This window comes from Scyliorhinus torazame, chromosome 5 (genome assembly GCF_047496885.1).
Source record: "Scyliorhinus torazame isolate Kashiwa2021f chromosome 5, sScyTor2.1, whole genome shotgun sequence".
Lineage (NCBI taxonomy): Eukaryota > Metazoa > Chordata > Chondrichthyes > Carcharhiniformes > Scyliorhinidae > Scyliorhinus > Scyliorhinus torazame.
Window position 1 is genome coordinate 107,744,375 of NC_092711.1, and position 23,188 is coordinate 107,767,562.

General features: G+C 49.2%; 1 protein-coding gene and 2 long non-coding RNA genes across 3 annotated transcripts in view; 1 reads left to right on the forward strand and 2 right to left on the reverse strand.

Annotated features, from left to right (window-relative positions):
• The window catches only part of LOC140419340 (uncharacterized), a 77,981-nt gene that overhangs the window by 39,069 nt on the left and 15,724 nt on the right, over positions 1-23,188 (forward strand). The gene's annotated exons all lie outside the window — the stretch shown is intronic.
• On the reverse strand, positions 842-8,560 carry LOC140419364 (uncharacterized). Its single transcript, XR_011945730.1, has 4 exons — positions 8,512-8,560; positions 7,449-7,555; positions 4,811-4,924; positions 842-1,708 (listed from the first exon to the last, which is right to left on the reverse strand). It is a non-coding gene; the product is annotated as an uncharacterized lncRNA (long non-coding RNA).
• Positions 15,266-17,170, reverse strand: LOC140419365 (uncharacterized). Its single transcript, XR_011945731.1, has 2 exons — positions 17,062-17,170; positions 15,266-16,769 (listed from the first exon to the last, which is right to left on the reverse strand). It is a non-coding gene; the product is annotated as an uncharacterized lncRNA (long non-coding RNA).

Here is a 23,188-nt window from a genome sequence, read left to right on the forward strand (position 1 = left end):
AACACCCCGAGAAAGAGCAGCATACCCAAGCCCAAACTTCCACCCTATTTCCGTCACCCAATTAACCCTACCCCACCTTTTTGGACAGTAAGGAAAATTTAACATGGCCAATCCACCTGACCTGCACATTTTTGAACTGTGGGAGGAAACTCAAGCAGACACTGGGAGAACGTGCTGACTCCACACGGTGACCCAAGTCGGGAATCTAACCTGAGCCCCTGGAGCTGTGAAGCAACTGTGCTAACCACTGTGCTGCCCTTGGGAGTCCTGGAAAAGATGGGCAATGATTTGGGAGGTGACAACATGTTCAAAACGTTTGGAGAGGAGAGGGAGGTTGAAGATGGGGCAATAATTTGTAAGGATGGCAGGATCAAGGGTTTGTTTTATTGTGGAGGGGGTGATGATGGCAGATTTGAAGGACAGAGGGACAGTACTTGAAGAGAGAGAAATGTTGACAATATCCATGGACACAGGGTAGTTGGCTGATCAGTAGCTCAGTGGGATTAGGGTCGAATGGAGCAAGAGCTGGTCTCATGGACAAGATGAGCTCTGAGAGGGCATGAGGGGAGATGGGAGAGAAACTAGAGAAAGATGTGGGTTCAGGGCTTGGGAAAGGATGACATTTAGAGACAGTTTGGTCTGGTGGGCTCGTGGAAGGGAGGGAAGCAGCAGAGGCAGCTGATCGGATGTACTCAATCTCAGTCACAAGAAGCTCCACAAGCTCCTCACACTTCTTGTTGGAGATGAGGATGGAAGAGACAGGGGAGAGCGAGAGTACTTCAAAAGGATCTAACCTGTGTCAGAGATATTAAAAAGTTTCAACACACTGCGTATTTCACACAAATCTGATTTATTAGACTTTTAGTAGAATTTTGGCCCCTGTAAATGGGCTGGAGTTTGTTATCAGCAGAAAGAGACCCAAATGAACATGGTTCAGTCCTGAATGTGGGTAACAGCAAAATCCAATCACTGTGGTTACTTGTGGCCTCGTTGGTGTCTCAGCAGGTGGGATGAAGTGGTGAATCCCTTCCCACACTTGGAGCATGCGAATGGCTTCTCCCCAGTGTGAATTCGCTGGTGCTTCCGCAGGTCGGATGACTGAGTGAATCCCTTCCCACACTGGGCGCAGGTGAATGGTCTCTCCCCAGTGTGAATTCGCTGATGTACAGTGAGGTAAGATGCGTGTCTGAACCCAGTCCCGCAGTGAGAGCACCTGAACGGTCTCTCCTCAGTGTGAACACGTTGATGGGTCATCAGATCCCCAGAACGTTTATAGCACTTCCCGCAGTCTGGACATTGAAACAGTCTCTCATCAGTGTGAACTTGCTGGTGTCTCAGCAGGTCGGATAACTGAGTGAAACCCTTGCCACACTTGGAGCAGGTGAATGGTCTCTCCCCAGTGTGAACGCATCGATGAGTTTCCAGCTGGGATGGGGAAGTGAATCCTTTGCCACAGTCCGCACATTTCCACGGTTTCCCTTCAGTGTGACTGCATTTGTGACTTCGGAGGCCTGATGATCGACTGAATCCTCGTCCACACACACAACACATGTACGGTTTCTGCCACTGTGAACAATGCTTTTTCCTTCCATGTTTAAAATCTGCTGATATTCAGGATATGATAAATTGAGGGCTCTGTCAGATCCTGATGTGATGCTTGGTTTGAGTTTCCGGATTTTGAAGCCTCCCCTTCGAACACCCTGTGAAACTGATTTAAAACAGAAAATAGGGAGTGAGAGAGAACGCACAAAAACACAAAGGCATGTTGTGAAATTGAGCTGAATGAATCTGGTCATTTGTGGGTACGGCACTGGGAAGAAGTGACCATGAAAACTGCCGGATTGTCACAAAAACCCAACTGGCGTCTTTGGGAGGAGAGAGAAAGAGGTGAAGAGGAATTTTGTATGTCTACAAGATATATCAAGAGAGGAGTTGGCAAAGCAAATTCGATCTTGAGCTTCATAAATAGTAATATTGATACTGAAACTATGCTTCTGGTGGCACAGCGATTAGCACTGCTGCCTCACAGCGCCAGGGACCCGGGTTCAATTCCGGCCTTGGTGACTGTCTGTGTGGAGTTTGCACTTTCTTCCCGTGTCTGTGTGGGTTTCCACCCAGTGCTCCGGTTTCCTCCAACAGTCCAAAGAAGAGCAGGTTAGGTGGTTTGGCCATGATAAATTGCCCCTTAGTGTCCAGGGATGTGCAGGTTCGGTGGGGCTATGGGGTTACAGGGACAGGGTTGGGGTGTGGGCCTAGGCAGGGTGCCCTTTCAGAGAATCAGTGCAGATGTGATGGGCCGAATGGCCTCCTTCTGCTCTATAGGATCAGCCCCACATTGGGTGGATCTACGGGTTAGTAAGGAGAGAGGGCAGCGTCCATTATGGAGGTTGGATGTGGGACTATTCGCAGATGAGGAAGTCTGTGGGCGGGTGAGCATGTCGATCTGGAAATAAATGATATGGGGGAAGTCTCGGCAGCAGCGGTGTGGGAAGCTCTGAAGACGGTGGTTAGAGGGAATTCATTTTGATACAGGCCCATAGAGAAAAGGTGGAACGAGCAGGGAGGGATAGGTTGGTTAGGGAGATACTCCAGGTGGATAGGAGATATGCGGAAGCCCCGGACGGGGGGTTATTGAAGGAGCGGCAGAGGTTACAAATGGAGTTTGGGCTGTTATCTACAGGGAAACCGGTGGAACAACTGAGGAAGGCAAGGGGAGCGGTGTATGAGTTTGGGGAAAAGGCCAACAGAATGTTAGCGCACCAGCTGAGAAAAAGGGAGGCAGCCAGGGAGATAGGGAGAGTAAAGAACAGAGGTGGGAATGCGGCCCTGGACCCAGTGGGGGTGAATGAGGTGTTTAAGGACATTTATAGCAAGTTATACGAGTCAGAACCCCGGCTGGGGTGGAGGGGATGAGGCAGTTCTTGGGTCAGTTGAGGTTCCCGAGGGTTGATGAGGATCTGCTGGAAGGGCTGGGAGCCCCAATTGAAATTGAGGACATAATGGAGGGGCTGGAGGTCATGCAGTCGCGCAAGGCCCCGGGGCCTGACGGCTACCCGGTGGAATTCTACATGAAGTTCTCGGAGATATTGGGCCCACTGCTGGTGAGGGCATTTAATGAGGCAAGGGAGAGGGGAGTCCTTCCCCCAACAATGTCGCAGGCCTCGATCTCATTGATTCTGAAACGGGAGAAGGACTCTGAGCTATGCGGGTCATACAGACCAATCTCTCTATTGAATGTGGACGCCAACCTGCTGGCTAAGATATTGGCCACAAGGATAGAAGACTGTGTCCCGGGGGTGGTAGGGGAAGACCAGACGGGATTTGTAACGGGCTAGGTACTCACGGCTAATGTTAGAAGGCTCTTAAACGTTATCATGATGCCCTCAGAGGGAGAAGGCCTTTGATCGGGTGGAGTGGAATTGTGGGAGGAAACTGGAGCACCCGGAGGAAACCGCGCAGACACGGAGAAGGTGCAGACTCCGCACAGACAGTGACCCAACCTGGGAATCGAACTTGGGTCCCTGGCGCTGTGAGCAATAGTCCTAACCACTGTGCTACCGAGCTATCATGGACTCAATGAGCCGAATGCCCTTTTTTGTGTCAGCTGACTCTAACTTTTTTGTGTAATCTCACCTTGCAATTTAACCCTAGAGGTTCAGATATCACTCGGGTAAATTTGTGCTACACTCCCTCCGAGGCCATTCTATCCTTCCTCAGGTTTGCTGCCCAGAACTGAACACAGTTCTCCAGGTTTGGTCTAACCAGGGTTTGTGAATCTCGGGGCTTTTCCAGTCACACTGAGACCTGAAATCTTCCCTCACAGACAGAACAGACAAACCTTTTACCTTCCACACCCAGATGCTGCTGATATTCAGTTTCTTTTTTTTTTTAAATATGTTTTATTGAAACTTTTTTCCCAAACAACAATTTTTCCCCTCTTACAAAGCAAACGCAACAATAATACAGAAATTTTTAACAATACACAAGTAACAAAACCCCTTTATCTTTGACCTAAACTAAACTAAACCACCCCCCCTCCCCCCCCCCCCCCCCCCCCCCCCGCTTCCCCCTGGGTTGCTGCTGCTGGTCATCTGCCTTCCCTCGAACGTTCCCCTAGGTATTCGAGAAATGGCTGCCACCGCCTGGTGAACCCTTGAGCCGATCCTCTCAGGGCAAACTTTATCTGCTCCAGTTTAATGAACCCCGCCATATCATTTACCCAGGCCTCCAGTCCGGGGGGTTTCGCCTCCTTCCACATGAGTAGGATCCTGCGCCGGGCTACTAGGGACACAAAGGCCACAACGTCGGCCTCTTTCGCCTCCTGCACTCCCGGCTCTTCCGCAACTCCAAATAGAGCTAACCCCCAGCCTGGTTTGACCCGGGCCTTCACCACCCGCGAAATCACTCCCATCACTCCCTTCCAATACCCTTCCAGTGCCGGACACGCCCAAAACATATGTGCGTGGTTTGCCGGGCTCCCGCCACACCTCCCACATTTGTCCTCCACTCCAAAGAACCTGCTCAATCTTGCTCCCGTTATGTGTGCTCTATGCAGTACCTTAAATTGAATCAGGCTAAGCCTGGCGCATGAGGAAGAGGAATTTACCCTGCTTAGGGCATCAGCCCACATACCCTCCTCTATCTCCTCCCCTAGTTCTTCTTCCCACTTTCCTTTTAGTTCGCCCACCGACTCCTCCCCCTCTTCCCTCATCTCTCGATAAATCTCTGACACCTTGCCCTCTCCGACCCACACCCCTGAAAGCACCCTATCCTGAATCCCCTGTGTCGGGAGCAGCGGAAATTCCCTCACCTGTTGTCTAGTAAACGCCCTGATATTCAGTTTCTAATGAATCGAGTGACTGTCAGATCGCGATGTGACGTTTGTTTTGTGTTTCCCGTCTGTTAAACCTCCACTTCCAGTATCCTGTAAATTTACAGAAACCTCACTGTCACTTTAGGATAGAAATTCACAACATTCTCTCCTTGCCAGCTTTGATTAAATGTATTCCTGGAGGTTTGATCACATGACCTGCCCCCATCCTCCAGCCATTAATCGGTCAACACATCCACCCTTGTGACGCACTGCCTTCCTCGGCCAATTGGGAAGCAAAAGGACTCAAGAAATCTTTTTTACTGTCCTAATGATTTCCCAGACATGAATCTCATCAAGGTACAAGGTAAAATTTGAATTCATTGAAAGTATACTAATGACCATGAAACCATTGCTGATTGTTGTAAAGACCCATCTGGTTCACTCATGTCCTTCAGTGAAGGAAATCTTCTATCCTTACCTGGTCTGGCCTACATGTGACTCCAGATCCAGTCAGCTGGTTGACTCTTAAAATTCTCTCTGAGATACACTCAGTTCAAGGGCAATTAGGGATGGGTCAAATAGTTTGAGCTTTTAAAGTTGGAGTGTTAACCGGTGGGAAAACTGAGGAAATCCCTTTGCACACGTAAAGTGTGAGAGTGATCTCCCTCTGAACTGCTCCTGAACTGCACATTAGATTAACTAATGACAAACTCATATTTATTCTCTTCCAATAGAAACATCTTCCACTTGTCGATCATGTCAAACCTTTTTATAATCTTAAAGGATCAGGCCACCCTTCATTCCTTTTTCCAGAGAAAAGGTTTACACCCTGTCCAATCCCTCTTGCCGGATATAACCTGCCAGTTCAGGCATAATTTAAATATATTTGCCTACATCTTCTCCAGTTCTTCTCGATCCATTTTACAATATAGAGACTTTAACTAATCTGAGCAGCAAACTCACAATTGCCCCCAAATGCCTGTATGTTGCAGTATTTTAATAATTTTACTATTAGCTGAATATAAGATGGGACAGAAGAAGCAGGTCCAACGAGTCAGTAACCCTGTAGAGCATCTACAAACTTGCCTCTTCCCCTTACTGCTAAACAGTTGACTTTTTCCACTCTTAACCTGTCAGTTATGGCATTAAGAATAATGTGTCAGAGAAAGACTGGATTTTAGCTCGGTGACACTAGGCCAGACTAAATTAGTACACAGGATTGTTGAGCTAATGTATCCATATCATAAAATGGTTCTGGAAGGACTGGGGAAGATCCAGGGAAAGTGTACCAGAATGATGCCTGAACGAGCAGGTTACAGCCAGCAAGAAATGCAGAGGCTCGATGAGCCACATGGTTTCCACCCGCTTCCATTTCTTGTGTTATGAACATCACTGTAAATCATTTCCATGCAGACACAACAGATGCAACAACCACCAGTTCGTCGCCATCCTTCCCATAATCCAGGATTCCAAACACACTTTCCAGGTGACAGTGATTTATTTGTACTTCTTGCTATCCAGTATTGTGTATTCACTGCTCACGATTTGGTCTCCCCTACACTGAGAAGATTAAATCTGGATTGGGTGACTGTGGAACATCACCATTCAGTCTGCAAGCATAATCCTGAGCTCCTGATCATTTAATATTTTAATTCCCTGCCCCACTCCCACTCTGTCCTCGGCCTCCTGCACTGCTCCAATAAAGCTCAAAGGAAACGCGAGGAACAGAACCTCATCCTTGATCAGGCAATTTCTGACCTTCCAGACACAACATTCATTTCAGTAATTTCAGAATATAATCATCACTCCGATATTTTTAGACAGTTGGTGCTGGTAACGGTTCTGCTGTTGCCATTTATACCTCACCTGGACCTGTCTTTTATTTCTTCTCGTGTCCTAATAGTTTATTTACTTATCTCATTATCACTCAGTTTTGTCTTGCACCATTATCCCCCTTGTCATTTAATCACTTCAGCCTCACATCCTCCCAAACTGCCCCCTCTGAAATGGCCCAGCAAGCCACTCAGTTCAAGGGCAATTAGGGGTGGGCAGCAAATGCCGGCTCAGCCAGCGACACCCACATCCCAAGAACAAATAAAGGAAAGTCGGCAGTTAGAAAGGCAAATGCAATGTTCGCATTCATTTCAAGAGAGATACAATACAAGATGAATGGGGATGAGAAACATATCAGCCATGATCGAATGGCAGAGCAAACTCGAAAACTCGATGGGCTGAATGGTCTAATTCTGCTTCTCTATCTTTTTTTTAATGAGGGGATCTCATAGAAACATTTGTAAAAAAATTGTTGGAATCCATCCCAGACCTGGATACAGATCAATTGATTCTTGGAGGAGACTTCAATTGTGTTCTGGATCCTAAATGGACTGGTCCAAGCTGATTCAACCACAACAAAAACATGAAAAAGGAATGAAACCAGACGGAACACCCGGCATCGACCCAGGCACCAGAAACGACAACGGCAAACCCAGCAAAAGATTTTTTTAAACTGTTCCCATCAGTAGATTGTAAAAGGATTACGGGACACAGATTTAAGATTGTGACCAAGATCTACAGGGGAGATAGGAGGTAGACATTTTATACAGTGAGTGATAATGATATGGAACTCAATGCTTACACACAAAGGTCGATAATCTCTGGGTCCTGATAACCCAAACGGTGCTGTCAAAATTTGATGTGAGGATTGGTTGTGAGATTCCTGTCTGTGAATCCCTTTCCAAGCCTCTGTGAAAGAAGTTTACAAAGGCATCACTGTCAGTCCAGAAATAAAATTCAGGAAAGATAAATATTTCTCATGGTTTGAGTTTGCTGTGTGTAAATCCTCCCCTACGAATCCCCTGTAAAAGGAGTTTCCAAAATTAATCACTATCAGTCCAGGATAGAAATTCACAACATTCTCTCCTCCTGCTCCCTGGTCCAGGATGACCGCTCATGCCCCCCGCTGCACACTGACCCTCTTGTCATCAGCAGTCCCCTGATTTGAGGGTGACATCTACCCAGGGTTGTGAATTTTTATTCTGGGATTTCATGTGGCTGAACAGAGTCGCAGAGCTTTGGGCACATGGGACAGGATGTCCAATGAATCATAGAATTTACAGTGCAGAAGGAGGCCATTCGGCCCATCGAGTCTGCATCGGCCCTTGGTAAGAGCACCCTACTTAAGCCCACACCTCCACCCTATCCCTGTAACCCCACCCAAACCCTTTGCACACTAAGGGCAATATAGCATGGTCAATCCACCTAACCTGCACATCTTTGGACTGTGGGAGCAAAATGGAGCACCCGGAGGAAACCGATGCAGACAATGAAATTAGGACAGTGGGATTGGCTTCCTTTTCTTTCCATCTCTGCCACCGCTTTGCATCATCAATAAGACATTGGGACTCAAAGACTAATCCAGTTTGATGGACAAGTTGTCTTCATTCTGAACAATGGGGAACAAGCTCCTCCCACTCATTGTAACATCGCCCCGACAAAGATGACAAATGCGCATGCGCCCTAATGCACATCCAATAAAGATGGCGGCCGTTAACCCGAGCCGAACATGAGGAGCTGCAGCTTCGCTCGGTACAAATTATACCGTAACTTTTCCGAGGTTTGCGGCTTACACCAGTTTTACACAACGTTTCCGCCCACTCCCGCGATCTCGCGCTTCCTCTATACTGTTTATCGCCTCTTACCAATTTCACATCTGAAGACACCCTTCTGCTTCGCCATTACCCACACTGCGCATGCTTCAATCACAGCGGACCCGCCCCTCATTCATTCCAATTGGTTGCAGGACCAGCTGCCCTCACTTGGTCCTCCAGTCCCGCCCCTCCTCTTCCTAATGGTCGGGAGCTGCCGTCAATCACCCCGGCATTGTGACGGTTGCAGACGGTGAGAGGGGCCACAGGCTCAGGACGCCTCTGGGAGCTTCCTGGATGGGGTGGAACAGCAACTTGGTCCCCATCGCCCCTGGTCCCCGGGGGAAGGGGAGAGGACTGGTTCCGAGGTGCTGCGACCAGTCACACTTCAAGACCGCGATCGAGCTGCAGAGACGTTGTATTGAATTGCAAAGCCTGCGGTTGGAGTTTGCGGAATGGAGGGAGGGGGGCAGCTGGATATGCTGCTGGAAGCGGCAGGTCGGATTGGGGCCAGGGTTGGAATTCTGACGGACAGCCCGGGGTAGGTTGCTGCTGTTCCTGGAGTTTCTGGGGGTTTCACCCCTTGGACGGTTGGGATAGACTCTGGGACTTTCCTGCCTTTTACTGACTGTTGCCTACTTGGGAGTGACTCTGGCCGTTGCCATTGGAGGACTTTGAGGACATGTTGCTTCTTGTGAGTTTCGGCTAAAGCTCTTGGGCCGGGCTCGTGACATGGAACGTGTAATTTGATGGACTTTTTCGGACTTTATAGTGTATCGCACACAAAGCTTTTGTGTTGGATTTTTGTTTTATTTTTGAGCCTAGGACAAACAACTCATTATTTTCTTTTTTCCTTGGAATGTTCTTTATTATCATTGTTTATAATGTTAAATTAATGTTAAACTGCTCTGCCTCCGAATGGTCCCGTGCCTTTGGGGTGCCTTTGGGCGGGGTCCGTGAAGGGGGGACCCTCTCTCCTCTGCCGTGCCTGGGTTTGGCTCTCTCCGGTGGTCTGTGCTCCTAGCGAGGAGGAGCCTTTCCTCCGGTGTGTTGGCCGCCGGGCGGGGTGGAGGAGCGGGGAATGGACTAGCTGCTTGCTGGCTTTCTGGCAGGTGGCTTGGCACGGTTATTACAAGTTTTGACTGAGAACCCCTTGGGTGACCGGGGGTGACTGAACACTCTTCTGGGTGGTTTCTTGTGTTTAGTGGGTGTTTTCGACATGATACTGGTTATTGTTGTATGACTGTACTGTTGTTGAATTGTTTCAGTGTCGTAAGACCAGGTTGGTTTATTTCTGTTTGTTCTGATTGTGTAGTTGGACCGCCCAGCTTACCAATGGCCCCCTGCCGGTTGAGTGGGTTTCCACAGTCCCATGATTGAGAGCGCCTCTCTCCTCTACCACGCCTGGCTGTGACTCTGTCCGGCGGTCTGTGCTCCTTGTTAAAGTGCTACTTTGAAATGTATTAAGGCCTCGTGCCTTGCAGCTGTTTGTGTAAAGTGACTGTTTGATTGTTTATTTAGTTGTTGTAATTGTGACCACAATAAAATATGCACAGGCTCAGGCCGCCTCTGGGAGCTTCCTGGATGGGGTGGAACAGCAACTTGGTGCCCATCGCTCCTGGTCCCCGAGGGAAGGGGAGAGGACTGGTTTTGGAGTATTGCGACCAGTCGCACTTCAAGACAGCGGTCGAGCTGCGGAGATGCCTCTGAGCTGCAGAGATGCTGCTTCGGACTGCAAAGTTTGCCGTCGGCGGTTTGAGTTTGCGGAATGGAGGAATGAGGGCAGGTTCGGCCCCCTTGGACGCCCTTTGGACGGTTGGGACTGACTCTGGGACTTTCCCACTGCTGACTGTTGCCTACAGTATTGCTGACTGTTGCCTACAGTGGAGCGACTCTGGCCGTTGCCATTTGAGGACATTTTGCTTCTTGTGAGTTTCGGCTAAAGGTCTTGGGCCGGGCCCATGACGGAACGTGTAAATTGATGGACTTTTTCGGACTCCACAGTGTGTTGCAAACAAAGCTTTAGTGGTGGATTTTTGTTTTATCTTTGGGCCTAGGACAAACAACTCATTTTTTTTTCTTTCTTCCTTGGAATGTTCTTTATTATCATTGTCTATATTGTTAAATTAATGTTAAACTGCTCTGCCTCCGAATGGTCCCGTGCCTTTGGGGTGCCTCTGGGTGGGGTCCATGAAGGGGGGAGACCCTCTCTCCTCTGCCGTGCCCGGGTTTGGCGCTCTCCGGTGGTCTGTGCTCCTCGCGAGGAGGAGCTTCTCCTCCGGTGCGTTGGCCGCCGGGCGGGGTGGAGGGGTGAGTGGAGAATGGACTAGCTGCTTGCTGGCTTTCTGGCAGGTGGCTTGGCACGGTTATTACAAGTTTTGACTGTGAACCCCGGGGGTGACTGCACACTCTTCTGGGTGGTTTCTTGTGTTTAGTGGGTGTTTTCGACATGATATTGGTTGTTGTTGTATGACTGTACTGTTGTTGAATTGTTTCAGTGTTGTAAGACCAGGTTGGTTTAACATAGAAAATACAGCACAGAACAGGCCCTTCGGCCCACGATGTTGTGCCGAACATTTGTCCTAGATTAATCATAGATTATCATTGAATTTACAGTGCAGAAGGAGGCCATTCGGCCCTTTGAGTCTGCACCGGCTCTTGGAAAGAGCACCATACCCAAACTCAACACGTTTATTTCTGTTTGTTCTGATTGTGTAGTTGGACCGCCCAGCTTACCAACGGCCCCTTGCCGGTTGAGTGGGTTTCCACGGTCCCATGATTGAGAACGCCTCTCTCCTCTACCACGCCCGGATGTGACTCTTCCTGTGGTCTGTGCTCCTTGCGGAGGGAGCCTTTCATCCGAAGTGTAGTCTGCCGGGCGGGGTGGGGGCAGCAGAGGGAGGGGTTGAACGACGCAGCCACTTGCTGGACCTTTCTGGCGGGCGGGTTGGGGCCGTCGTTTGCGTTGAACTGGGGACCCCTTCCTTGGGGGGTGACTAACGGGGGGTGGTTGAGTAAGGACATGGGCGGTAAATGTTTCTTTTCTGTTGATTTTGTTTGTACTGTCTGTGCGTGGATGGACTTCTGGCGGTATTTTCATATCTTGTAATGGTTTTCCTTGTTATATCATGGTTGAAATGTGTCACATTTTGTGATCGGTTTTACCCTGTTAATATTTTAAAGGTGAATTAAGGCCTGGTGATTGGTTTTGATATGTCACTGTTAAGATGTATTGAAGCCTTGTGCCCTGTGGGTCATATTTGTTCTAAAACGGCCGTATTGTATCGAGGCCTCGTGACTGTTCATGTTATGTGACTGTTAAATCGTTACCTTGAAATGTAATTAGGCCCTGTGCCTTGCAGCTGTTTGTGTTAAGCGACTGTTTGATTGTCAATTTGAAGTGTAATGAGGCCTGGAGCCTTGTAAATTGTCTTTGTCATAACTGTGACCACAATAAAATATTCACAGGCTCAGGCTGACTCGCTGATTGGCCAATAATAACAGTGAGAGTCTCAGTGGGACAATCAGACAATAATAGTGGAGATGGGGCCCAGAGGATAAACAGCAAAGGATTCACTCACTTTGAGAGGAACAAACAGTGTCTCTCCCCATAATAAGTCAGACTGCAGTGTGTGAGTGAACATATCGTTGGATTCAATGTAGAATCATAGAATCCCGACAGTGCTGAAGGAGGCCATTCGGCCCATCGAATCTGCACCGACCCTGTGAAATATCATCTGGGCCAATCTCGGGCGGCATGGTAGCACAGTGGGTAGCACTGTTGCTTCCAAGATCCAGGGTCGCAGATAATAACTGTCACTTATTATTAGACAACCTGCCTGTTATTCCAATTCTGGTGTGTTACTCCGTCGCTGTTATCATTAGACAATAGTAGGAGGGCAAGATGCAAGGTAGCAATGATAATATGATGTTCCTGTGTTATAGTCAACGTCACTGGGAGGTGTGATAAAATAGGAATGGAAACATCATGACAGAGGCAAGTGTGACTGACTCCACCTGATTCAGAGCTGTTCTACCCAAGGTGAGAGCAATGATGACATGGGGAACTCCAGAGATTTCTGGTATCAGAGGGGGATCTGTAGAGGAACCGAAATCATTCTAGTGGTTCTCGATTTGCACAATCACACAGGAAATATATATGACAGCTAAAACCAAAGTTTCAGTCTTCTCTTTGAAACATAGTGATTGAAAAGATCAAATGTTAAAACATCATGAGAGGAAATTTCAGACTGTCGCAAAGGGCATCATTGCTACCTCTTGGCACCATGGACCCTGGTTCAAATCCGGCCTTGGGTGACTGTCTGTGTGGAGTTTGCACTTTCTCCCAGTGTCTGCATGGGTTTCCTACCAGCATTCAAAGATTTGCAGCTTAAGTGGATTGGCCATGATCAACTTCCCCTCAGTGTCCAAAAATGTGTGGGTTAGGTGGGGTTACAGGGATAGGATGGGGGATTGCGCCTTGGTATAGAGCAAACTCAATGGGCCGAATGGCCTCCTTTTGCACTGTAGAGATTCTGAGTGAACTGTTGAATTCATCTGATTCACCATAACTGCCAATTTAGCCTCTACAAGTGTAACTCCCTTTGAAAGTTACTGTAAATCTGCTTCCAGTAGCCTGTCAGTGTCAATTCCACATCACATCACTGTAAAAAAAACATTCTCCACATCAACCCCTTGGGTTCTGTTGTCAAATATCTTAAATCTGTGTCCTCTGGTTACAAACCTTCCTGCTCTTGGGAAACCGTTTTGCCCCATCGACGCCATCACAAAATCTTCCTCATTTTAAACACCTCTATTAAATCTCCTCTTCACCTTCCCTGATCTCAGAGGGACAATCCCTGTTTCTCCTGCTCTGAGTCACAGGGACACGAAATGTGTACTCTTTTTCTCTCAATACCGATGCTGCCAGAACTGCTGAGTTTTTCCACCACTTACTGTTTTTCTCCTGTCTTTCTTTAATCTATTACAACACCTTCATGAAATTCTACACCTCTATTAAATAGGAACATACAGACACCGAGAGAGAGAGAGATATATATATACAGAGGAAAGGAGAGACAAAACTGAGATTTTAAACGGCAGAAAGATGAGGTGGCGAGAGATAAAAGCTGAGAAATAGAGGAAACAAGTAACACAGAAAGAATGATATAAAATATAAGGGAGCAGGTTATCAGTTCCCAGCTACAGAGAGCAGAGGGAACTCAGTGACTGAGCCACAGACACAGCCAGTTCTGTCCGTGAATGGAGACTCTGAACGGAAATAACCGGCTCATTTGTAAATGTCACCACAATGTGATCTGTGTGACTCTGCCCTGACTCTGTGGGCAGATAGAGGTCGCACTGACGGATGTTCTCACCAGATTGTGGTCCCTGGATTTATTTTCTGCTCAGAAGTGAGATGTGCGGTTTGGAACCGGCAGCACAGGAAGTTGTGTTACCTGAGAATGAAACAGCAGGCATCAGTTTCATGTTATCACAGTGAACAGTCTTCCTGCCTGTGAGGGTGAACTCACTCTGGCAGCATCAAGAACACCCACACACATTGCTGCCGGTCTCAGCATTACATTCACCTCCATTCCCATTTTAAACATTAAAATGTGAGGTTATTTAGATTTTTAACATATTAACTGATCAGGAAGATGGACTGAGATCACTGGGAGAAATGAGGGGACATTATACAAAATTAAATTTTCCTCTGAGGGTTATTAGAAAATTGGAGATTTAAAGTTAGTCTGAGCCAATCAGAGAGAGAGAAAGTGAAAGGTAGAGAGAGAAAAGATTCAGTCTCCATAAATGAGATGTTGGAGAGGTTCAGTGTGTTCTATGCTTCTTCAGAGAGAGAAATTAAGTGAGTTTAGGCGCTCTTGTGAAATAGAAAGGTTAAAGGAGTGTGTCTGAGAGAAAGATAGAGGGGTAGGCGGTCTGTGGAATGAGTGAGTGTGAGAGCGGAGAGAGGTTAAGTGAGAATCTGAGAGAAGATAATGAGAGGAGAGCAGGTTCACACCCGAGGATCACTGAGAATGCTCAGAATAAGGAGACCATCCAGAACACGGCCAATAGGGATCTTCAGCTGAACACATCACTTATTCTTAAAGGGGCAGTTGGGGCTCTGACACTGCTCAGCTCCCAGTTAAAGGGGCAGGCACAGCTACGCCCTTTGCTCTGTTATATTTATGATTGTTAAAGGCCCGTAGGGCTGAGGTTTATTTAAAAGGACAGAATGTGGGAAGCACACCTAAATAAAACTGGGAATTCTTGGACACACACTGGAGCTCCTTCTTTATCCAGGAATGAAACTGTTGTCCAATTATCCCAGCAGTTAACAGCTGCTATTTTAAAGCTGACTTCAATCAATCTATTTTAAGTAGGATTCTATTCTATCAATTCATTGTGACTATCACACAAACACGTTTTCAGTCTGGAAACTTAAACCAGCTGCTTTACATTCAATCAGGATCAGATTTGACAGCACATTTCCAGCATTCACCATTGTTCTTCCTGACTCTGAACACAGTAATAGAGGAGCTTCTGTTCTAGGAGCTCTGAAACATGGAAGAGAGCGGTTGGGACACATTTCTTACACGCCTCAGGATTAACCCACACAGGGACTTTGCTGTCAGTGAAGTGGGATGAGAAAGACCAAAGTGTTGTTTGTCCCTCTCGGCGTGACCCTGAAAGACTGTATCCAGGCTGAAGTTCTGTTCCTGCCGTATGATCCTTCCACAGATTGTCCTTTCTGAGCTCCAGACAGGTGATGTTAAACACTCAGGTGAGAAAGATCTGCAACAACGTTTCAAACAAAGTTGATTTATTTCACATTTATAAACCTCATCAGCAGATTAAGACAGAGTGAACATTATTCAGTCCTGGACATGATTAACAGCATCAATAAGGGTATAATCTAAACCTCGTGGTCGCTTGTGAACTCGCTGGTGTGTTACCAGGTGGGATGAGTGAGTAAACCCCCTTTCCACAGACATTGCAGTTGAATGGCCACTCCCAGTGTGAACTTGATGTTTCAGAAGATAAGATAAATGAGAAAATTCCTTCCCCCACACCGAGCAGGTGAATGGCCTCTCCCCAGTGTGAACTCGCTGGTGATTCAATATGTAGGAGGAACAAATGAATCCCTTCCCACACACTCAGCAGGTGAACGGTCTGCTCACTGTGAAGCTGCCGATGTGTCAGAAAGTTGTATGAACGTGTGAATCCCTTCTCACAGTCAGAGCAGGTGAACAGTCTGTCCCCTGTATGAAGTTGCTGGTGTAGCAGAAGGTTGGATGAATTAATGAATCCTTTCCCACAATCAGAGCAGGTGAATGGCTTCTCCCCAGTGTGAATTCTCTGGTGGTTCAGTAGGGCATATGGACGGCTGAATCCTTTCCCACACACAGAGCAGGTGAATGGTCTCTCCCCAGTGTGAGCATGTTGGTGTGTTAGTAAATCCTTTTTGTTAAAGCTCTTCTCAGTCAGGATAGTTAAAATGTTTGTTATCAGAGTGAACAAGTTGATGTGTCTGCAGGTGGGATGACGGGATGACTGAATGAATCGTTTCCCACACGGAGCAGGAGAACGGTCTATCCCCAGTGTGAATACGTTGATATGTCAGCAGATCCTTTTTACATTTAAAACTCTTTTCACAGTTAGGACATGTAAATGGTCTCTTATCAGTGTGAACAAGTTGATGAGTCATAATGCGGGATGACCGAGTGAATCCCTTCCCACAAACAGGGCAGGTGAATGGCCTCTCCTCAATGTGAACTCGCTGGTGTGTGTGAAGGTTGTATGATGGGTGAATCCCTTCCCACAAATGGAGCAGGTGAACAGTCTCTCCCCAGTGTGACTGTGCCGATGAACCTCCAGTTGTGATGGTAACTGAAACCCCTCCCACAGTCCGCACATTTCCAGAGTTTCTCCATTGTGAGGGGTCTTTATGTCTCGCCCACTTAAAGCCTTGTCAACACACGGCCCACTTAAAGCCTTGTCAACACACGCAACAGGAGTATAGTTTTTCCCTGCTGTGAATGGTGTGATTTTCTTTCAGGCTGTGTAACTAGTTCAAGCTCTTTCCACAGTCAGTGCAATGAAACACTCTCATTCGAGTGTGTGTCTCGGTGCTTTTCCAGTCTCACTGATCTTTGACATTTTTTTCCTTAAACGGAAGAGACAAACATTTCTCCTTCCAGTTTCAAAGCCTGATATTCAGCTCCTGATGAATCGAGTGGCTGTCAGATTTCGATGTGATGTTTGGTTTTGAGTTTTCTGTCGGCCAATCCTCCACATCCAATATCCTGTAAAAGTAGTTTACAAAAGTCATCACTGTCAGTCCAGGATAGAAATTCTGAACAGCGAATTCTAGTTTCTCTGGAACATTTTTTCCTCTCTTGTTCCCCCAAAGCTGTAAATCCCCGTCCCACACACACTCCCTCCTCCCAGGGCTAAAATCCAATCCCATCTCACCATCTATTTCCTCCACTCCCAGTTTTCTCCCTCCCTCTCCTCTGCCTGGGTTCAGTTCTCCAGCTCCTGTCTGCAGACTGACACTAAAACCAATGGGTCTTATTGGGGGGTTTGGGTTCTCACCATTGTCCCCGCTCGCGGCGGCTCTCATTCAGCCTCTGGGAGCCGCACCCACTCTCACTGCGGCTGCGCTCAGCCAGGAGCAGCACCGCACAGAGAGGCGACTTCCGGGGGCGGCACATTCTGACGCCTGCGCGTTCTGACTCCTGTGACGTACATAAGGCGTATTGATCCGCGCCCGGCATTCTGGGTAGCCTTATCCGCCATTATTTCATTACGTTCCTCAGGGTGATATATTGGTTCCGGCACTTTTGATACAATTCGGTGTCTGTCCCGAATGGGGAGGCCGCATCGGTGTTTTTCTCTCTGATAGGCCCCTGTTGACGGCTGTCATCTGTTTTGTGGGCGTTTTGCCGCAGGGCGCCTGCGCGGCCGCCATCTTTCTCAGGTGCAACAGGGCGCATGCGCGGCCGTCCAGGACCCGGAAGCCGGAAGTGAGAATCTTGAGAATTTCTCTCCTGGACTGAGAGTGAAATTCCTTTGGAAACTCCTTTAGAAAGAGGAGGATTTACTAACGGGAACTTCAAACCAAACATCACATCATCCTCTGACTGAGTTACTCGAATCATCTGGACCTGAATATCATTGGGAGGTAAAATGGTTTGTCTGTTCTGTCCGTGGATAAAGATTTCAGATATCAGAGTGACGGGGAAACTTTTTATGACCATTCCGGGTTAAATTTGAGACGAATTACACCGATCACATTGGGGAAGTTAAATAATTTGCTGTTGTACTTGATGCGGGATCAATTGCACAAAGACTCAGATTGGATACAACTGTGGCCCTTTTGCAGTCAGATGCGTGGCCTCCTACTGCAGCTGGCAAAATGGCAGATCAATGGAGGACACGCATATTTATACAGCTCCTCGTGGGCGGAGCCAGTCGGCAGTGGCTACCGGCGAACCAGTAGTGCAGGTCCTACCTTACATCCCCTAATACAGATGTACACAGTGGTTCACCACATTCACCCCCTTTAAAAATTAGTCCAGCGGGGGTGGTGTGGAACTATATACAATGTTGCAAATTATGTACAGTGTCTTACAATATGAGTGGGAAAGGAAAAAAATGTCCATTTTGACGGTCCGGAGCCGTCCGAGGTTCAGTCGATACGGTGCTTTGATGATTCGCTGGGGGCGACGTCATGGTGGCGGCGATGGCGGTGCTGGTGTCACCAATGTCGGTGCTGGTGTTGGCCAGTAGTCGGATGACCCCGGGAGCGTGCCAAAATCTTCTTTGTCCTCTTGTGTGGGCAGCGGGGGGTGGGGGGAGGGATGGGCCTGGTGGGGTTAATGTTGGTAGCGCCGGGGGAGGGGAGGCAGGCGCATGGGTGGGGGAGTGTGCTGGGGTGGAACCTGACGGTGCCAGGTCCCTGAGGGAGACAGTATCTTGGCGGCCGTCGGGGAACTCCACGTAGGCATACTTGAGGGTTGGTGTGGAGCAAGTGTACCCTGTCCACCAAGGGGTCCGCCTTGTGGAGTCGGACGTGCGTACGGAGCAGGACCGGTCTTGGAGCTGCGAGCCAAGTCAGGAGCGACACCCCAGATGTGGACTTCCTGGGGAAGGTAAAAACACGTTCATGGGGTGTGTTATTTGTGGCGGTGCACAATAGTGACCGGATGGAGTGTAGTGCGTCAGGGAGGACCTCCTGCCAGCGAGAGGCTGGGAAGTTCCTGGACCGTAGGGCCAGCTGGACGGCCCTCCAAACCGTCCCATTCTCCTTTCTACTTGCCCGTTACCCCGGGGGTTGTAGCTGCTCGTCCTGCCGGAGGCGATACCCCTGCTGAGCAGGAACTGACGCAGCTCATCACTCATGAATGAGGATCCCCTGTCACTGTGGATGTAGGCGGGAAAACCAAACAGAGCGAAGGTGGTGTTGAGGGCCTTGATGATGGTGGCAGAAGTCATATCGGGGCATGGGATGGCGAAGGGGAACCTGGACTATTAATCGACCACACTGAGAATGTACGTGTTATGGTCGGTGGAGGGGAGGGGCCCTATGAAATCCACACTGAGGCGTTCGAAGGGGCGGGAAGGCTTCATCAGGCGAGCACGTTCCAGCTGGTAGAAGTGCGGCTTGCACTCCGCACAGACCTGGCAATCCCTGGTGACTGTCCGTACTTCCTCGACGGAGTAGGGCAGATTGCGGGCCTTGACGAGGTGGTACAGCCATGTGACCCCCCAAGGTGACAATGGCTGTCATGCAGGGCCCGGAGTTGGTCTAGTTGTGCGCTGGCACATCTACCTCGGGAGAGGGTGTCTGGGGGCTCGTTGAGTTTGCCGGGGCGATACAAAATCTCGTAATTATTGGCGGAGAGCTCTATTCTCCACCGTAAGATTTTATCATTTTTGATCTTGCCCTGCAGCGTGTTGTTAAACATGAAGGCTACCGACCGTTGGTCAGTGATACGAGTGAATCTCCTGCCGGCCAGGTAATGCCTCCAATGGCGCACAGCTTCAACGATAGCTTGGGCCTCTTTTCCGATGGATGAATGACGAATTTCAGAGGCATGAAGGGTGCAGGAAAAGAATGCCACGGGTCTGCCCGCCTGATTTAGAGTGGGGGCAAGGGTGACATCTGAAGCATCGCTTTCTACTTGAAAGGGCAGTGCCTCGTCCACTGCATGCATCCCGGCCGTGGCTATGTCAGCTTTGATACGGGCGAAGGCATGTTGTGCCTCGGCCGCGAGGGGAAATTGAGTGGACTGTATGAATGGGCGGGCCTTGTCCGCATAGTTTGGGACCCACTGGATGTAGTAGGAAAAGAGCACCAGGCAGCGTTTGAGTGCCTTGGAGCAGTGGGGGAGCTCCATGAGGGGGCGCATGCGTTCGGGGTCAGGCCCCAGAAGTCCGTTTTGGACTACATAGCCGAGGATGGCTAAGCGGGTCGTGCTTTATTATACGTAATGTTGAGAAGAGTGGCGGTGCGGAGGAATTTAGCGAGGTTGGCATCGTGGTCCTGCTGATCATGGCCGCAGCTGGTGAAATTATCTAAGTACGGAAATGTGGCCCGCAAACCGTACTGGTCGACCATTCGGTCCATCTCCCTTTGGCAGACCGAGACCCCGTTAGTGACGCCGAAAGGAACCCTAAAGTGATAAAGCTGACCGTCCGCCTCGAAGGCAGTATACGTACAGTCCGATTTCAGGATGGGGAGCTGGTGGTAGGCGGATTTCAGGTCAATTGTTGAGACGACCCGGTACTGCGCAATCTGATTGACCATATCAGATATGCGTGGAAGGGGGTACGCATTGAGCTGCGTGTACCGATTGATGGTCTGGCTGTAGTCCACAACCAATCTGTGTTTCTCCCCAGTTTTTACTACTACCACTTGGGCTCTCCAGGGGCTGTTGCTGGCCTCGATCATGCCTTCCCAAAGCAGGCGCTGGACCTTGGACCTGATGAAGGCCTTGTCCTGAGCGCTGTACCATCTGCGCCTGGTAGCAACGGGCTTGCAATCTGCAGTTAGATTGGCAAAGAGGGAGGGGGGGGTCAACCTTGAGGGTCGCGAGACCGCAAACGGTGCGTGGAGGTAGGGGCCTGCTGAATGTAAAGGTGAGGCTCTGGCGATTGGACTGAAAATCCAGGCCCAGCAATAGTGCAGCGCAGAGATTAGGAAGGACGTAGAGAAGGAAACCACTGAATTCTATGCTCTGGACAGTGAGAGTGACCATACAGAACTCTCTGATCGGGACGGAGTGGTATCCGGAGGCCAGGGAGATCCTTTGATTGGCGGGTTGGACCGCGAGGAAGCAGCGCCTTTCTGTATCTGGGTGTATGAAGCTTTCGGTGCTCCCGAAGTCGAGCAGGCAAGTGGTCACGTGGCCGTTGATTTTCACCGTTGTCGAAGCGGTGGCCAGGTTGTGTGGACGAGATTGGTCCAGCGTCATCGGGTGGTCATCCGAGGTTTCGGATGGAGAGTGTCGGCGACCCAGATTGTGGGATGTCCGGAGGTCCTGTGGGGAACAAAATAGCGGCGCCCATGCGGCGCACATTTCAGGGTGGGACAAGATGGCGGCGCCCATGGGACGCACGTTGATGGTGCTGGGCAGGATGGCGGCGCCCATGGCCGCACATGGACTGAGTGGGGGGAAGATGCCGGCGCCGACTGGCCGCAAATGGCCCCGGGAGGAGAAGATGGCGGCGCCCATTGTGCGTTTGGCAGGGAGAGGGGGCGATGGCGGGCACGATAGCGGTGACTGCGTGGGCCTGGCACACAGCTGTGAAGTGGCCCTTTTTACTACAGTTGGAGTTTCAGCGGGAGCGGAGTGCAGAGGCTGCTGGTGGGTGAGTACTGAAATTTTAAAGAAACTTACCTTACAGGAGCAGATCTTGGAGTTTCAGCGGGAGCGGAGCACAGAGGCAGCTGGTGGGTGAGTATTTAAGGAAACACTTACCTGGTACCGTTTACGGTCCCTCTTTGCTGTTGTTTTTTTTAAATTTTATTGTTTAAGGCAGGAACAGGAAGTTCGACCCGCGGACTTCTGGGAAGTGGAGTGCAGGGGTTGCCGGTAAGTATTTAGGTTGAAAAGAACTTACCTTGCAGGGGAAATCAGTTGGAGTTTCAGCCGGAGCGCAGAGGCAGCTGGTGGGTGAGTATTTAAGTAAACACTTACCTAACACTTACTTAACACGGGGGCAGCATGGTAGCCTTGTGGATAGCACAATTGCTTCACAGCTCCAGGGTCCCAGGTTCGATTCCGGCTTGGGTCACTGTCTGTGCGGAGTCTGCACATCCTCCCCGTGTGTGCGTGGGTTTCCTCCGGGTGCTCCGGTTTCTTCCCACAGTCCAAAGATGTGCAGGTTAGGTGGATTGGCCATGATAAATTGCCTTTAGTGTCCAAAATTGCCCTTAGTGTTGGGTGGGGTTACTGGGTTATGGGGATAGGGTGGAGGTGTTGGCCTTGGGTAGGATGCTCTTTCCAAGAGCCGGTGCCGACTCGATGGGCCAAATGGCCTCCTTCTGCACTGTAAATTCTATGAAATCTATGACTTACCTGGTCCCGTTTTCGGTCCCTCTTTGCTGTTGTTTTTTAAAAAATTTATTGTTTAAGGCGGGAACCGGAAGTTCTACCTGCGGACTTCTGGGAAGTCCCTCACCAATAAATTCTGGTGGAGAGGAAACCCGAGACACTACACGTAGTGTCTCCCACCCACCGCCCTCCTCTAACCTAATAATAAAACCCATTGGTGTGAGGTAAGTACCATATTGTATTATTATTATTATTTTTTTTTAAATTTAATTTAGTTGTTAGCCTGATCTTGGTAGAAAGTTAGAGGGATGGCAGGGAAGGGAGTGCAATGTTCCTCCTGCAGGATGTTTGAGGTGAGGGATGCCGTTAGTGTCCCTGCTGATTTTACCTGCAGGAAGTGCTGCCATCTCCAGCTCCTCCAAGACCGAGTTAGGGAACTGGAGCTGGAGTTGGAAGAACTTTGGATCATTCGGGAGGCAGAGGGGGGTCATAGATAGCAGCTTGAGGGAATTAGTTACACCAAAGATTGGAGATAGATGGGTAACTGTAAGAGGGACTGGGAAGAAGCAGGCAGTGCAGGGATCCCCTGCGGTCGTTCCCCTGAGAAACCAGTATACCGCTTTGGATACTTGTGGGGGGGGGGGAGACTTACCAGGGGTAAGCCATGGGGTACGGGCCTCTGGCACGGAGTCTGTCCCTGTTGCTCAGAAGGGAAGGGGGAAGAGGAGCAGAGCATTAGTAATTGGGGACTCGATAGTCAGGGGCACAGATAGGAGATTTTGTGGGAGCATGAGAGACTCACGTTTGGTATGTTGCCTCCCAGGTGCAAGGGTTCGTGATGTCTCGGATCGTGTTTTCCGGGTCCTTAGGGGGAGGGGGAGCAGCCCCAAGTCGTGGTCCACATTGGCACTAACGACATAGGTAGGAAAGGGGATAAGGATGTCAGGCAGGCTTTCAGGGAGCTAGGATGGAAGCTCAGAACTAGAACAAACTGAGTTGTTATCTCTGGGTTGTTGCCCGTGCCACGTGATAGTGAGATGAGGAATAGGGAGAGAGAGCAATTAAACACGTGGCTACAGGGATGGTGCAGGCGGGAGGGATTCAGATTTCTGGATAACTGGGGCTCTTTCTGGGGAAGGTGGGACCTCTACAGACAGGAT